At 51.3% G+C, this 5673-nt stretch overlaps 1 protein-coding gene across 1 annotated transcript in view; it reads right to left on the reverse strand.

The window, feature by feature from the left end:
• Positions 1-5175, reverse strand: part of prr33 (proline rich 33) — a 40276-nt gene extending 35101 nt beyond the window's left edge. Inside the window, exon 1 of the mRNA XM_039738298.1 lies at positions 5028-5175. The gene's annotated coding sequence lies outside the window, so the exon portion shown is untranslated. The remainder of the gene's footprint in view (positions 1-5027) is intronic.
• Between the last annotated feature and the right edge of the window lie 498 nt (positions 5176-5673).

Raw genomic sequence — 5673 nt, forward strand, 5'->3', positions numbered from 1 at the left:
AATTCATGAAGCTCAGACTTCGGCGCCACGCGTTTGCGTCTGAACGGTGACTTGTAAATGTAGGTGGCAGAAGACCTACCCATCATTCACCAATCAAAAAGCCAGAACTCCGTAGAGCCCGCCCTCTCAGGTTTGACGAGTGAAAATGACAGCTTGAGTTTCAAGGCGGAGTTCGTGTCGCGTGCGGCGTCACTGAAACGAATAACTGAAGAATTAAATGCGTCGATATACAAAGAAATGAGCCAGAAAAACAGAGCTGGTGCGCTCGTATCACTTCGGTGAAAGGTAATTACTGTCAAGCTTCACAATACTTTATTTGCATATTTAGCTACGTCATTTCTGGAAGATTCCCGGTGCCTTGCAGGCTGTGCATTGATCTTGAATTGTCGTGGACAGCGGACGTCACGTGTGCCAGTTTTATAAAAGCCATGAAGCTCTGTATAGCGCCTTTTCCGTTTAAAACGTGCTTTACTAAACGGGCCGCCTGTTATCTGATTGTGACAGACGCGCATGTCCTGACTGGACTGAAGGGGGCTGCGGATCGGCCCTGCTGGATGCTCAGTCCTCTCGGCGCCCTGGATGGAGGGTCTTCAGCGTTCCCACATATCATTACTTTATCCTAAGGACTGACCAGAAGACCAAGTAGACAGTAAGAGAACAAAGCTGCCCACTGCTACTCATTAGGAACACCCAGAATAATGAGGGGAATGGCGATGACCGCGGCTACCTGCTGATTTGGAGTTTACGTGCAGTGCCAGTAGGGGGCAGCACAACAACATCGTGCTATCACAGATAGGCCAGGTCCAAGCCAACCCCCACTTGCCTTAACTTCAAGGGGTCTTCTCAGATTCAGCACATTACATTCCAGCTGCTGTTCAGACCACTGGTCAGCTCAAATGACCTGAAGCCTGCTGGCCTGCCTATGATTTACAATCCCCCTTTTTTAATCAGGCAGGGTCAGTGTCCAGCTCCAGAACTTCAGCTTGACCGTGAGAGCCTACCACCACCTAGTGGCCAAACATCACACAGAGAGTCCCTGAATACAAGTTTAAGGCACCAGAAAAGGAGCAGTGGGGCTCATTATGTGGGCGCATTCACTCAGCAGGGCAAGATGAGCTTAATTTCCACCATGAAGAATTTCAAGGGTGCCACCTTTGTCCAAGACTCAAAGCAAAAGGGAGCTGGCGTTGACCCTTACGTGCCCACCTGTCGGCTTGCATCACAAATTCAAGCAAGTGATTGTCAGCAGAAATCAAGAGCAGACCCCACGGGGTGAGAGTAGCGCAAAGGACTACATTACCCACAATCCTCCGCACACAGGCTGAGTTGGCACTCTTTGTACCAGACCTCAGCTGTGGGTCACTCGCTGTGCCTGCTGTCCTGTACCCCCAAACCTCGACACACACATGTCCTGCAAGGGGTGGAGGGCCAGGAACTCCCACCATTAATACCACCACACACATCATGGATGCGTACCCCCCCCCATGCTGGCCCCCACTATTGTGAATTCCCCTTGGGATTAATAAAGTATCTATCTATCTATCTATCTATCTATCTATTGAACCTCGTCAGGTCAGTATGGTGCTCCCTCTTGAGGGCCACAGCTGTCATTACTTGGCCTGCATCCTGATTGAAGTATTAGCACCACCTAGGGGTGAGTCTCTGAAAGTGCGCAGGTGCTACGCTGGGGACACTCAAAGCAGTCCCTGATGTCACCTGCTCTGCACATAATTGTCCTCCATTGTCTCTTTATGTTTAGTTCCATATGGACTGGTGGGTCTCCTGTCACACACAGATGTGAGTAAGCCAGGCTGAAGATGCCACCACACAGGATGGGCACCACATGTTACACCTTCAGCAAAAGCAGATGGAGCCAAGAGAAGCAAATCTTAGGGGAGACATGGCAGCTGCTGGCCTCAGCCAAGAACCCAAAGAGCAAAGTATGGACCCCTGACTGAATGCATATCCAGATAAGGACAAGTGAGTGGACTGTGATGATGGACAGACTCGGGGGGCTCCACTCACCTCACACTTCCAGTGCAAATCAATTGAGAGACACACGTGGGGACGACAGGAAGGCCAGGAGTGTCACCCCCTAGTGGAGACAGGAAGCGTTCAGTTAATGAGGAGCGGCTTATCAAGCCATAAGACAAGGCAGACTTGGGGGGCAGCACTCTGCCGAGGGGCCAGTAGTACACAGCTGATCCCGCGTGTGCTTTGGAGCAACTCAGGTTGAGGACACTGTTACCATCAGCCTTGGATGAGCCGCTGAAAACGCAGCAGGAATGGCGTAACTCGGCTTCTTCACCAAACCTGAGGGTGTTAAACGCACTCAAGAAGAGCCCCAGCCGGGACCAAAGGCCGTACCCACCAACAGGGGTCCATTTACATGAAGAGCCAAATAAGGGACCACCATGGCCAGGAATGGGAAGGATCACACTGACAAACACTAGAGGGGCACCCATCGGGCTCATCATGAAACGGCGGCCATGGTGACCTGCAAGTCCTTGTTTTGTTCCCACAGAACCCCTCAGAGACGGACGCCAACCCACCACTGAATGACCAAAGCCAAGGCTGGGTGGTCCTGGAAAAGCGTAAGGCTGTCTGGACACCTGAAAACGAGCCTCACACAGCCAGTCCAGGGAGAGAAAACAACTGTGAATGAGGGTCCTAACTGAGCCCCTGACCACGCAGCCCTAGGCGGGCAGTCAGAGTTGAGCCCCCAGTAATCACATGCCAGTCCATCCAGGCCTAAATGACTAAAATCAATTTAAGACCCAGTAAGTCGTTTAAAAACAGGCCAAAGTGACCTTCTAATGATAAAAAGCAAAGTGAGCCCATATTGATTAAAAGTCAGGCCCAAGTGACCCTCAGGTAGTTTGAATTTTAAATGACCCCCTACTGATGTGACCCCATATTGAGTTCGACTTAAGCCAAGGTGACCCCTCAACTGCCTGAAAACAAAGTCACTGCACATTATTTCAAAGTCAGGCTTAAGTGACCCCCCTATTTAAGACTGACTGTCAGTAAGCCCCCTTACACTTTAAGCAAGTCTCGCCTTAGAGACCACCAGGACATTTAAAGCTAGACCTGGGGGTCCACCCTATTGCTTTCAACCATACTGATTTAAAGCCAGCCCTAAGTGACCCCTTAGTCCTTTATGGTTACACCCAGGTGACCCCATGCTGATTAAAATTCAGGACCTCAGTGACCACCCTAGTAACCCCCCAAAGCCACCGATGTCAAGCAGGGCGGCCTAAGCGACTTTATTCTGATTATAAAGCTGGTCAGATTGACCCCTCCATTGATTTCAAGCAGAGGACCCCCATTGCTTTAAAGTAAAGGTGCCCCTTTACTAAGTGACCCCTTTAAGTCAAACATGCATTACTGACGAAGCACAAGGGACCCCCATTGAGTTTACCTCTCAAATGATTTCAAGCAAAGGTACCCCAAATTGATTTAAAGTCCGGCCCAGGTGACCCCCCCTAGTCAATTGATGCTGGAGCTAAAGGACCCCTCGACTGATTTAAAGTCAAAGTGACCTCCTAGACTTTTAAAACTAGCCCAAAGGGACCCCCATCGAGTTAAAGCTGTGTGACCCCCCTAATGATGTAACCCAAAGCCAGAGTGATGCCATATTGGTTAAAGCCAGCACTAAGTGACCCCTTTGTCATTTAGAAAGTGACCCTGTAGCCAGTGGCATCACCAGAGTTGGTGTCACCCAGTGCAGTAACCAAGGCTGGATTAAGACCCCCACAGACCCCTGGGGGGCTTGATGATCAGAGCTCCTTAACAGGCAGTGCAGCTTGCGGACCCCCTGCTGTTTAATGCAGCACAATAGTCTCCACTATTAATGATGTGGGGGACACTCAGGTGGGGGTCCCCTTGATGATTTGAGCCCAAAACCCTGTAAATACTAATAATTCATAGACTGTCATTTGGGTGTCACCCCCTCTGATGGTGTCACCCAGTGTGGTGCCGTTGCCCAAAGCTGGGACCTAAAAGACCCCTTATGGGACTTAAAGCCAAGTGACCATTTAAAGCCAGCTATAAGTGCCCCCCTATTGATTTATAGCTGAGTGACTACTGATGATGTAACTCAAGTGCCCCCTTCATTGATTTGAGTATCAGACTGACTGTCGGTAAGCCCACCCGGGGGTTTACGTCCATCTTCGCTGCACCTCCATTCCTCTAATTTTAAAGTGACCCCCCCCCCACCTTGGTTCAACTTGTCTTTATTTCCCATTTATTTTTACTTAAGGTGACCCCCAGGACCTTGTGGGTGACACACTCAGTGTCACACATTGAGTCAGAATGAGCCTGGGAGCCATGAATGCGGTGCCCTCACCAGTATGCCACAGATTTTTGGGCAGACTTAAAATGAGCCCCCGCTTTAAAAACGTTGACCCTCCCCCACCCTTTATGGCCCTAAGTTGAGCCTTGATATTAATTGATCCTGACCCCCCCCCCTTTTCTTAAGGCACTAAATGCCCTTTGACCTCTTTGTGTTAAAATCCCCCACTCTGAGAGGGAGCTGACGACTGGGGGCACCGAGGAGGGCAGCAGCTTTTTAAGGAACTGATGGGTCAGCATTTGGTCAGCGCCCAGCAGATGAGTTCAGACGAGGATGGATTAATTATAGCCTGACAATGTAAGGAGCTGCACAACGGGCACCTGCCGGGTCAGTGCCCACCGAGACCCCCTCTTCAGTTGCTTCAAGAATCCAGAAATAAAATACGCAGAGGAGCTTCTGAGCTGACAGAGCCAAAGCAGAAGGAAAACACAAGAAGAACACTGGCAAGATGGCAGGCCAACTTCAAAGCAACTGGAAGTGACACCCATTCATGACCCCCCCACCCCCAAGTGCAGACGCGTGCAAAGTAAAGTTAAAATCCCCCCGGCCTGTCCACCACTACACATTGTCTATCTGTGGCCTTTACCCAAATAAGCAGCCCAGAGTGAAACCAGCTGGCAGCTGGCACAGGTGCCCACAAGGAAAGAAACCCAAAGAGCGCTGTGCTCTTTACCTGAGTCAGTGCCGCTGAGGGGGGTTAGAGGCTCCCGTCTCCGGCTCCCAGCCTGTTGTGTGAGCTTGGAGAGTTCATCTTGGTCTTTAGTGCGCCTTCCTACAAATGGAAGAGGCAAATCTGAGAACCACTCCAAAAATAAAACCGGCCCGAGCCCTGCAGCTAGCGTGGGTGCCGCTGGGGCTGCTTGGGCTGCATTAAGTAACCTGAGGGCCCGAGGCTTCCCCTCCCATGCCCTGACATCTACTGGCAGCTGGGGGAACTGCAGCCTCGGCTCGCCCCCGGCCAGGCCTGAACCTTTCACGGTGCAGCCAAGAGGGAAGGTGCGCTTTGGAGACCTGCGTCGGGGTGACGGCCGAGTGTGTGCTGGGCAGCGATGGTGACAATCGGGTGGCCTTGTGTAAACCAGAGTGTGACACGTGGCAGGCAATGGGGTCACCGCCACACTAGCATCACCATGGACCGTCCTCGTTTACCTGTCACTTCGGCAGCCTCCTCAGGGCTCGACTCCACGGGATTTTGCTGGCCTAGTTGGAGAGCAAATTTAGAAACACGAGCCCCTGGTCCTTTTTTTTCCAAACTTGTGCCGCAGTCTTTAGCAAGATCTATTCTTGTCCTCGTCCCGGGCCCTCTCCTTAGACATCTC

The sequence above is a fragment of the Polypterus senegalus genome, chromosome 1 (genome assembly GCF_016835505.1).
Source record: "Polypterus senegalus isolate Bchr_013 chromosome 1, ASM1683550v1, whole genome shotgun sequence".
Classification (NCBI taxonomy): Eukaryota; Metazoa; Chordata; class Cladistia; order Polypteriformes; family Polypteridae; genus Polypterus; species Polypterus senegalus.